Source organism: Camelus dromedarius, chromosome 1 (assembly GCF_036321535.1).
Source record: "Camelus dromedarius isolate mCamDro1 chromosome 1, mCamDro1.pat, whole genome shotgun sequence".
In the NCBI taxonomy this organism is placed as follows: domain Eukaryota; kingdom Metazoa; phylum Chordata; class Mammalia; order Artiodactyla; family Camelidae; genus Camelus; species Camelus dromedarius.
The window spans coordinates 25,445,531-25,457,703 of NC_087436.1; the positions used below are offsets into that span (position 1 = coordinate 25,445,531).

The 12,173-nt window shown below is 36.4% G+C and overlaps 1 long non-coding RNA gene across 1 annotated transcript in view; it reads right to left on the bottom strand.

The window, feature by feature from the left end:
• The window catches only part of LOC135323238 (uncharacterized), a 336,953-nt gene that overhangs the window by 4,479 nt on the left and 320,301 nt on the right, over positions 1 to 12,173 (bottom strand). The window lies entirely within an intron of this gene.

The window sequence follows — 12,173 nt, forward strand, 5'->3', positions numbered from 1 at the left end:
GACTCTGCTTTGAACTTACGTTTCTGAACACAATGCCTCTATTCGACCTATTTTAACTTCAAATTACTTTATTAATTCTACATCCTTATATCCTAATCCATTATGTGTACCATAGATTTCTTTCCAAAGAATCTTTTTTTTCCTGCATGTAACCACTAACCTCTTCAAAATTTCTAAAATTTCAGGAAATACACATGAAACAGATGCCAGATTTAATTCAGTTTGATCATATTGGGCAAAAAAAATCTATATTGGAGTAAAACACAATGGCTTTTTCTGTGGGTAAACCACAAGAAAGAAGAAAATACCAGTTTTACTGCTCACTTATCCAAAAATATTTATGGGGAATCTTAATTATCAGTGACAATTTGATGTCTGGCAAATTATGTGATCTGTGTTTATTTGTTAAAAATTAAGTAATGATAATGCTATCAGTAAAATTTTTAAAAGGACATTAACTCACAGAATTATGATGATGATTAAGTTAAATGATGCAATGAGAAATCTCTCAACTTAGTGCCTGCAATTTATCAAATGTTCAGTAATTACTGTTTTATTCTCCCAGAGTATTGGCCCGCACAATGCATTCACATAAAACAGCCCCAGTCTCTGTAAGGTGCAAAGCCAAGTAAACAACCTGGAAGTCCCCAAACACAATGCTTCTAGCCAGCAATCATTTGGGGGAAGACAAAACCACATTGCCTCTTTCCTTTTAGGTCTGAGAAATGTAGCTTGGATATGTTCACCTTCCACAGAGTGACTTTTTGGCCTTTGCTCTGCCTTCCTGCTTGTCTCCTAAGTCCTATTTTCTGCCAATTCTATTTCAAGACTGACATGATTCCAGGTGCTCCAGCTGCCAGTTCTACAACACCGTGCTTGCTTGCCATCACAGGACTGGAAGGACAGTTACAGCAGAGAGACGTCTTCCCTGCCTGCTGTGGCAGTGAGCCTGCCACTGTGGCCACCCTGGCTTTTCACTTGCTGTGTGTAGGATCTGGCTGTCCTTTTGGATTGCCCTGTCTTGCATTTAGATGCAGAGCTTTTGAGATTAATTCCATGAGCCTTCCCTGGTACATTACCCCAGAGTATTTTTTTCCCATTATATAAATGCTCATAGCACGATTGTCATTTATCAGACATTTAGGAAGCCAAAATTATCCAGCACCACACTAAGTAATACAGACATAAAGATACCTAAAGATCAGTCACTACCTTCAAAACCTTCAGCTAGTAAAATAATCCTTAGTAATTTTTTCTAACATCCCTAAGAGGACAGAGATCCAGGATCAGAAACCTTAGTTCTTATCCAGCCAAACTGCTGTACCAGATTTCTTAGCATAGATGGTTGGGGATGTCGTAGGAAAGAGCTTCAACAAAGGAATGAGAAAAATAGCAACCAACGTTTACTGAGAGTACACAACTACCAGAAGGGTTTTACATGTATTAACTCATTTATTCTCCCTAACAATCACAGAAGTGTGGTACCATTATTATCTCTGTTTTACTGATGAAATGAAAAGCACAAGAAAATTAACCCAGGTTACCTAGTCAGTTAGAGCTGTATTTTGAACTGATGAAACAAACATTCATATTCTAAGGCAAGACAAGGAAAATTTAAACATAAAAAATTTTCTCTGCCCTTTGGCCTCCTCCCTCCCTCTACTGTGCATTGTGTGTCTCCATTATGACTCCACCAAACCTCCCCATTGGCAGCAATACCTGCTCAGCCATAAAGAACAACATTCTCCCAGCACCATCAAGACAACTCCTTAGATAATCTTCTTTCTTAATCTTACAAGGGGCCACGATGACCCATGACTCACTACTCGATTTTTACATGCAGATCCGGACTCTGCTAACTACCTACATCATTTAATGCACAGCCCTCTGTCTCAAAAATCTATAAAACATGCTTTGAACTTTAACGGGTGGGACAGTTCTTGGAGCTTTCTGAGAGGCTGTTCCCAGGTTATAATCCTCAGTTTAGCTTGAATAAAATTTTATATTTCTTAGATCAACTAGTTAATTTTTTTGTCGCTGGAACTCAGCTCTCTAGTACTGGAAAAAGTCACACGCATGCATGAACACACAAGATCACTAGTGATAGAAATATACATAGGGATATTGCTTGACTTTGGGAATGCTGGATTATGACTCTGCTAGATCATTGCGTCGCTACACTGGTATTCTGAGATTCAAGTGCTGTAAACTGTACTACAGCCATTTCAGTAAATATATATATGTGCTTTGATTTCAATGAATCTTTACATTATACAGCATAAACATTTCCTCTACACAAACGAAGACCGATAGCATAACAGAGACTGGTGCATAGCACACATACCCTATACATTCACTGAATTATTTTCCTGGGCTTATACCTTTGTTATCCCAATTAGACTGCTCTTTGATAGCCCATTTATTTTTCTACTTAAATTTGGACTTTCTCCAAATATCAGACTTTCTGCAAGACTGTGAATTTCATAAGACACTTGATGGTGCTGTCAATTTCTGTATGATTTATTGATCCTGTGAGTTTGAATTTTGTTGATTTAACCAGTATTACATTTTCAGGTGCATGTATCTCACCTAATAAACTAGGAAGGAAATAATTTCATAATTTCCACAAGCTTTAGCACTAGAATGGAACGATTTCAGAAGATAATGGTGGTTATTTTTAGTGCAGGGATTATTTCAAAATACCAGACACACACAGGTATAAAGTGATTACTATAATCTGTGAAGCAGCTTTTTATGTTTTTACATGCTTTTATTACTAGAATTTTATTACTACATTTAAATTGCTCTAAGGTAGGATTCCCAGGTAGGGACAGCAATGTTTTCAGCTATTGTAGCTGTTCTGGGACCAATGTCAAGCTTTACAGGTTGCTTCTTATAGATTTTTTCAGGGTTAACCAAAGCAGTCAAAAATCTATGGCCTGACACATTCTGTACATTAGCCCTGTCAATATTGTGCATTGATTTGAATCCTAGCTAAATTGAAAGTCCTGAATTCCCGAACTTTAGAAGAAATCACAGCTACCTAAACTCCATTTTCTATGATCTCTAGAAAACGCATAGTGGCAGTTATCTTTTTTTCCCCCCTCTCTCTCTGAAAGCCATTTCTTTAGCTCATTTTCTCCTCAAAATCTATTAACAAGCTTTCTATGCCCAGCTGATTTTGAGCAAGTTAAAAATCTTATTGGGTATAAAAAAAAAGCTCACATCCCTTGGACTTTTATCCCTGTAATGTGGGAGTGTGGCACTTCGAATGTGAAAAGAATCCATGAATAATTGAGAATTTACAAAGCTATGGAAAAGAAGACCCTTTAAGTATAAAAATGATTTGAGCAAATTAAGCCTTACCATCACCTGTATGTTGACTGCTGGATAACAATGAAGGCTACAGCAATAATTGGAAGATTTTAAGGTGCCTAGAACAATTCCTCAAGAGACATAGAAATTATTAAGCTATCAGATGATTCTGATTGACACGGGTGTTATAACCCATGTTTTAAGAAAGTTTATTAGAAGATCAGGATACCCTGGGGAAAATTTTTTAAACATCTAAAACAGAACATGCTGACAAGACCAAAAGAGAGAATGGAAACTAATAACTTTCTTTGTCAAAAAAGTGCAGTGAAAAAGAGCCTTTAAAGGTGCAACCCTGGAATATGCTGCTCATAGTGAAAATATGCTCTGTAAGCTTATACTTGCCAGAAAAGATTGCATATGAGGTTTGATTCTTGGCCTTTAAATTTTTACAACTGGCCTGATTTGTAAATGTGTGATTAATTTACAACCTATTATTTGAGAATGGAACTGGCTCCTTTCTTTTGACTTCCTCTGAATGTCGAGCAGTGTGGTTGAGTTTAGCCCAGATGTTAGCGATCACTCGCTTACGAGGAATTATCATGTTGTATGTTGGCAGAAATATAGGTGTTTTGCAGCTGGCACTTAAATGGCTCACTTTTTAAATAGTAAAGGAAAAAATGAACAACCAGTAGATGTGACATAAGCCTCAAAAAATGCACTCAGCAGTCAACTTTATCTACAAGATTTGACAAGCTTGGGCAATACTAAGTTAGACAGGGTTGTTTATAATTTGCATATAATTTATATAGCTTTCTGAGCACAACTTTAAATACTGTAGCACTCTGGCATCGTAACAGAGCACATCAATCATGAGACTCTCCAGGAAGGCAAAATGAAATTCCATCTGGGTTTTTCTTAAAGTGTATAGAATATTTTAAGCTGTAGGTAAGACATGTGAAAGTGACTTAAAACATTAAAAAAAAAAATCACTTTTTCCAGGATATATAATTAACTCTTTAATATTTTATTTAATAAATGTTTGGTATGGCTTAATTGCTCTTTAACAAGATAATGAGCCTTTTATGAACATCTCCACTGTTTTGTTTCTCATAAAAAAAGCTCCTGAAGCATCTGCTGTAGACTTTATATCCAAGAGACTGTCCTTTACGTAGAGTAATGAAGAGCCATCTGTCTCAGTTTTACAGTCATTAGCACTGTGCTACCTAAGAATGAGACTTAAGATTTTCTTAGAGTTAGAAAATATGACCGATTTTACAACTACTTTTTGGAATCTATGATTATCTCTTCTAAATGGGAAGACAGAACTTTTGAAAAAATATGTTTTCTTTTAGATATATTTAGATATATTTTCTTGGTTAAAATAATGGGAAAGTTCCAAGGAAGGTGATACTAGTGAAAAAAAAAATCCTGTCTGTGCATAGTGAGGTTAACAAAAGCTCATATTTATTATGTTTTAAAACATTATCACATTTGTCTTCTTACTAAATTTTATAGTCTCATATCAGCAAACATAAGTGTGTGTTGTAGAATATATTTACCTACGTAGGAGAAGTAACAGTGTAATACATAGTAAAGAACCCCTATTTTTCAAAATGTATCGTCATCTTAAAGATAGGCCAAATCAACGAATCAAGCAAGAATACACCTGGGCGGTTGAAGTTGAAGATGCGAGACTCAAAGATGTTGTAGTTTGGGTAGGGAGAAAAAGAACTGAATAGCAGGATAAGTTTTGTTCACTGGCGAATAAGGAATCAATTCTAGAAAAGCAACTAGCTATCAAAATTAGACTCCATGGACAGCCCTAACCAATATAAATCCAAGAGACCTGATGGTATAGTAAACTGCAGAGGTCAATTACGTGAGTCTGATTGAAAAGCTTAATCCAGAAGATGGGGAAGTCAATCTAGGGGAAGATGAAAACACACAGGGGAGTAACTTAGTCTAGAGAGTTGCCTATTAACAGGACAGCAGGGCACACGAGGGAAAGTTCCAGCCCTTCAAGGAAAGAAAGTAATGGAGAAGTATTCTTTCTGACTACTCTAAGATTAGCTATTCTTCTCAAATACATTTAAAATTTGGGGTTTCCCCCCTCATTGTGTATTTTGCCAAGTTGTCTGTTGTTTTTAATCTGATTTGTCAAATATTTTCTATAGTATTTCTATTCTCACTTATGTGTGTAGCAAGTATCTTTTCCCTGTGGATGGATTGACTTTTAACTTGTTTATGCTGATTCAGGTCAGAAAATTTTAATTATCAAGTAGTCAAGTGCGTTAAATGTTTACTTAATGGCTTATGCTATTTTGATTTTTGCCAAAAGAGTCGTTCCCTGCCTTGCATTCAGGCAGATTTTTCTCCTATACTTCCTACAGTTTTCATATTTTGCTATAAGTATTTAGGTTGAATGTCACTGCAGTTATCTGTATACATATGCACATGAGTATATAGTGAATAGATCCAATTTAAAAAAAAAAATGCTATTTCACTGTTGATCCAAGTGGAGTATGTATATACTTGGCTTTTCTTGTACTATCTCCTAAGCTTTTCTCTGGCTTAATTTCCTACTGGTTTTCTCTTGCATTTGTTAAATCTCTGGCTAATTTTGGATATTCTTGAATCTTTCTGGAAATCACCTCACAATCGAACATTTCCCATACTTAATATCTTTGTTATCTCACCCTGAGTTATATCTTTGTTATTCCACTCCAAGAGGCTAAAATAAAAGAGCAGAAAAATAAAGTTGGAAAGTGGAAGGCCAGGAGAGCAGAAGAGAATGAAAGCATCGAGTGATGATGCATTAGGAGTATTTTCAGCAGCAAGTAACAGACCAGTCCAATAAAACTGACGTAAAGAAAATAACAAATGGCTGTATGATTTAGCAAAATTTAAGCGTTCCCAGAGCTTTTTTGGAGACTCATTCATAAGTTATCGGCGGCTAGGCTCTATCTTTCTTGTTGGCCATCCTTAGTGCATTAATGGTTTATCTGACAAGGTCAGCCATAGCTCTACACTGCATCCTTACATGGGATAATCCCAAACAGAATGCAAGGGTAGGAGGGAGATCAGGTGAAAATATTGTCCTGTAAACCAAGCAAGAAAAGGGGGAGTAGCTGCTGTATAGATATCCAGCAGCGTCTTCCACGATCCTCTGCATAATTTATTGAATAAGAAATGGATGTGCAGGTACATTATGTATATGTACCTAGTAAATTTACTTAAGGTTTAAAAAAGAGGAATTGCAAATATACTGACATAACTATGTTGGAAGAATAGAGGAGGAAAGGGAAGATACGGAAGTCTGTAGTACAGCTATATTCTCATTTTTTTCCAGAGTAAAATGTCTATGGATAATGATTAAAATTGATTAAGAAATATCTATAAGTAAATACATTTTGGATAAAATTAGGTTTTAGAAGAAAGAGCCAAGAGAATTCAAAGTATTTTTTCTTGCAAGGATCAGGGCAGAATATAAAAAAAAGATTAGAGAAGAGACAATTGCTTTTTATGTCAAGTATATTCCATTTTTCAGATCATGTACATACTTTATTTGATCAAAACTTTAAAACATTTGTTTTCCCACAAGTTCTTCCACTAAGATAGAAGATGAACTGTCATCAGAATAGATCTTTTATTTCCTACTCTCGGTGTATTAAAAAAGAAATCTAAACATCTCAAATCCATTCCTTCGTATTTTAGTTTCTTTGAAGCATTTAGTAGTATCTCAGAAATTGATTGCCACATCTTCAATTACACTATAATTCAGTGAGAATTCCATGTCACTTGACTTTGAAGAGACAATTATGTTCCCCACGCACCAATTCTGAAGCTAACTGGGAAGTCTGTAGTGAAACCCTGTTACATTGATTGTTCTCTTTGTCATTTTTTTTTTGGTTCCCTAACTCTAGGTCTCTCTCTACACACATGTGAGAATGTGCACATGTGCACACACGCACACACACACACACACACACACAGTTTCTTAAGAGATATAATTCTTTAACTCAATAATCCTTTCAATCTTCTGTAGCTTCTTTAAAGCATTCCCTGAAAATTAAATGGATCATCGAAGCTCCCTGGCAGTACTCATACATCTACATTTAACATCACACAGACATCTTCTAATGTTCTCAACAAAGTCAGCAGTCTGTGGGTTTCATTGCATCAGAGTGCTTTTAAAGAACTATAGTTTTGAAAAAAGACACTTAGTAGGATTTTCAAGGTGTTCCTCAATTGGCACCAAGGACTGACTTCTAAGGAGCAAGAGGATTTATGTGCCTCATAAAATGAGCTTCAAAAATTGGGACCAGACAACCCTCCAAATCTTTGTAAAGAAGCTGAACGGGTCCAATGCTACCATGCACTACCAGTCAAGCACAACCATGATTGCCTTAGAAGTGGCACTCCTATGTCTAGAAACTACCTTGGGCCTTTCAAAAGAGTCACCAGAACTTTTCAAGATAGAGCCAGCATTTTATATTTGCCCCATGGAAGTCATCAATCGCCAGACATTATTAGCTAAACACAGTGTCAATCAATCAACAGACAGGTCCTTCAACTGGCAGTTGAATTGAAAGAGTTGCCACTTCTTCCCTGTCTCCTTCCTATTGCACTGAACCAATGTAGCAGGAGAAGAGATGCTGTAAGACCAGTCCAGGCATCTGACTCTTAAAGCAGGAGAAGGGATATTGTAGGGCCAGTCCAGCATCAGACTCTTCTGCTCTAAGATGGTAGAGTGAGAAGAGTAAAGAGCAGAGCAGGCTGGCTCTCACAAGCCTGGAAAGTGCCTGCCAGAGGTAGGAGAGTAGGGATGGGGAAGGTGGACACCAATTTAAACTGATCAGACTCTTAATAACCACAATATTACAAAGCACTTCATAAACGGTGGACTATACTCCAAATATAGAACATTGGCATTTAATTATATACTATTTAGTATTCCTGGAGACACTCATCTTGATATAGATAAGTTCAATGGTACAAATGGTTTCTGGGAATTGAGGTGTCAAAACAATACTATAGTTTGAGCTGCCTTTATCAAGAATTAAACATATTCGTAGAATACAGCCATACAATCACAGTCAATACACTTCCTTACCTAACCCTACTACAGACATTTACAGAAGGATTCTTTTTGTGAAGTTCCACATAAACACCCCTACAGCAGGTGAATTCCCATTAGAAAGGAAGGAATTGAGGGAAAGACAGGTATGAAAAGAGAAAAGAAGGGAAAAATGAAAGGATAAATAGAACAGAAGTTGACATACATATAGATGGTAAGAGAAGGAATCTGAGTTTTCCAAATGTCTGTGTATTTATCTACTTATTTTAGTTTGTCAAGGTAAAATTCTGATTAAGAAAATTGACAACACTGATAATATATAGTAGGGTCTGGGTCTAAAACTGCAAGTTTCTTTATGCCGTTACTTGTGTTGTGGGAGAAGTCGCTAACCTCCTGCTAAAGTCAGATTAAATTTCACTTACCATCCCCTTACTGGCAGAGCAAGAGCTGCTCCCAGAGCATTTTGTGCTAGATCACATTTTATATATAATACTTATGATTAAGTAATTTTGGTGTAAGATTCTATCTGTTCAAAAGTCAGAAATTCATGTTAAAATCAGCCCAGCTATGCATATGGTAAAAATCTGAAGAAGCTATAACTTTTCCTTTTCTGAAAAAAATAATTGAAGAAGAATACAAAAGAATACAGCAATCCATTATGGTTAGACATATGCATTACACAAAGCAACTATTTTTTTTTTTAGCAGAACATTTCATTTCTGCCAATGCTATCTTCCTAATTCAGCTCATCTGTGGAATTTAGCAGTGCCCGAACTCTTGCTTTATTTCATCAGTATTTCACAGATTCTTTGTTAAATTTAACATCTATGGTGTGTTTCTGAAAATAAAACTTTACAAGATTCAAATTTTATGGTCACTGAGTTTTTTCACTGGGATAACTAATCAATTGTTTAACTTAACAGAAGCTATAATGATAAAGTTATGTTCTGCCATTTAAATTATCAAAAAAGAAGAAAAATTAACAGCTCGACTAAGCTTTGGTGAGCTTCCCTTGAAAGCAGCATTTATTACCCTTACTGATAAATAGTGCTCCACATGTAAATGCTATATAATCCGTTTCCATGCCTCGCTTGATTCAAGTGCTCAACTCCCTAATTAGGCATCTGTTAGACAATGAAACTTTGTTTCCTGCACATAATATTGGTCTCTTTACTAATGTAGCTTGAATAACAACTTCTCTCTCAAGAGATTAATTTGATGCCTAAAGTGCCAGGAGGAAAGATTCAACATTTGCATTACATTAATTGTCAGGGTGTGACTGTGGCCTTGTTATCGCACAAAGCCGCGTATTCTAAGATGTAGTCATGGAAACCAAAACCCAACAACTGTGAACCCAGGAAATATCACCTTAGCAGCATCTGGGAGATATTATGAATATGGTTTCCATGACTTTATTTTAGATGCTATTATTTTTAAATAGAAGAACTTACACTCTCCTTTATTTATAAATGAGTCTACCTAGCCAGTATTTTTCAGTCAGAGCACATTTTCTCCATTAGAAAATGGACAGTATACAAAAATGTCTGTTGAAACATGGTCACTCATTTTACAAAAGAAAGTTGTTTAAGGAAAACCGCCAAATGAAAAGGGAAGAGTTAGGAATAGCGTGGGGCTCTCAGGAGTCCAGGTAGTCAATCAGGACAAGCCCAACCGAAGGTAACAACCAAGCCTGTTTACTTACTGTAACAGTAGAACCCAAGGCAAAAGTAGATGCCAGTTTCCAATGTGCCCACTGTCTAATCTTTTTTTTTTTTTGACAATTACTGAACTTTATTAAGATGGAATCACTGAAAATTACACAGAAGCTACTTGCCTAAGTCAAAATCCTTGAGGTTCACATGAACTTAGTTACACAAATGAGAAACAAACAGCACGTTCAGAATGATAAGGAAATACCCCGATGCCCAGGGACTCCAAAACAGAAGATTCCTGTCTTCTTATGGACCCTAGGGGCTTGGGGGAGAGAAAGGGGAAAGGCTAAGAGTGGAGACATACTGAGTCAGGACGGAGAAGAGTGTCTTAGTCAAGGTCCCCACTAAGAAGGTCTTGGCAGAGACTTCTGAAAAGTGCCCCAGGCTGATCCCCCAATAAAGACGCTTCTGAATGGAGGCACCCAGGCAAGGAATGCAGGTGTGTGTGTGAGCATGGCTGCCTGAGGGGCCTCAAGTCCTTAACTTGATTCTTTCCAGAAACTTCTAACATGCAGACTGTAACAGCAAGTCTGGTGACAAGAGGGCAGAACCTGTGTAACTGCCTATGGGCAGGCCTGAAAGGTCACACAGGAACTCTGGCCTGGAGCCAGACTCCTCAAACCAACCCTGTCAGATTCAACAGATATATTCCATACTGCTGAAGACCTGTAGCCTTCACAAATAGCACAGAGGAAACTGTTTTTGCTGTTTTTCATCACTGAAATTAAAGTTCAATTCTTCAGGTTTTCTACTCTGTAAGAAAAGAATGGCTTACTTTATATTGTTGAGCTTGGTATGGGCATATTGACGTGTAATATAACTATCATTTCAGTGTTCAAAGAACGCCTGGCCTCAGATGCTACGGCATGTGACATTTACAACATGGATGAAATACTATCTCAGCCTGTGAATGACTGCTTTCTTGGGCTGGAATTTATTGCAGCAATGGTATGGCTTCTCTAAAAGAAAAGCAGTGTTTTTTTAAAGATGCATCATTATGAAGCAAAAAATCTGATGGCTACAATGATGCAGTTATAAACCGGCAATAATGAGGAAAGCAGAAATAATGTTGAGCTGGGAGTCTTTGAAAGGAATAGTTAAATAGTTATTCATTAAAGTGAACTGTACATGAAATGTAGTAAGATGAAAATTTCACTGAAGTAATTTGCTCTTCATTATGAAAATGTTTCTGACAATATTGAAAAGCGATGCAAAGGAAGAAAACAACCCTATTTAGCATTAAAGAATTGTTTGAAAAGGTAATGGATAAATAGAGAAGCTGTACTGCTGCAAATCCAAACAATTATTTCCTTACCAAGAAATCTCAGCATTTAATCAAATGCAGTTCCCATCTCATTTTAAAATTCAATTCTTTTAAGCAAAAAGAAATGTATGAGTTATATGGAATAGTGAGGACAAAAAAATAAGAAGGAAAATGAACATAGTTAATATCTGTATATATTATACAATATACACCCCCCACACACACACAAGCCCTAATCCTTGAAAAGGTATTATTTAACAATTTTTAATTGAGCAATAATTTTGCTTTATTTTTTAATAAGTTTTAAGTCAGAGTTTCCTCTGACTTATCAAAAGATATGGATATGAATGTGAAAGTACTAAGCAAAGCACTGGAAGTAAGTACCACAAAAATACACATATGCAAAACTACGACATGAGAGGATATGAATATGCACTATCTTACAGTCCCCTTTATAAAAGCACATGACATGGGGAGACGATGTGCCGCCTAGAAACAGGGTATGTCTAGTTCCCAGCTATCACGGGTTTGCCACCTGGCTCATCAGGTGACCTAAGACACTGACTTATGACAATCATGACATTGAAACTCACTGAGTTAATGGGTCTGTTGTAAGTAGCATAAGAATAATACGTGCAAACGACTTGGGAATTATGTAGGAATGTTTAGACTAATCTTAAACTAATAACATACTTGGCAGAAAACTGAGTCATGAAAGCAATACATTTTTCCTAATTAGAGCTGAAAAATCAAATTTAGAACATACAAAATAATATAAACAGGATTCAAGTTCCCTTAGACTGTC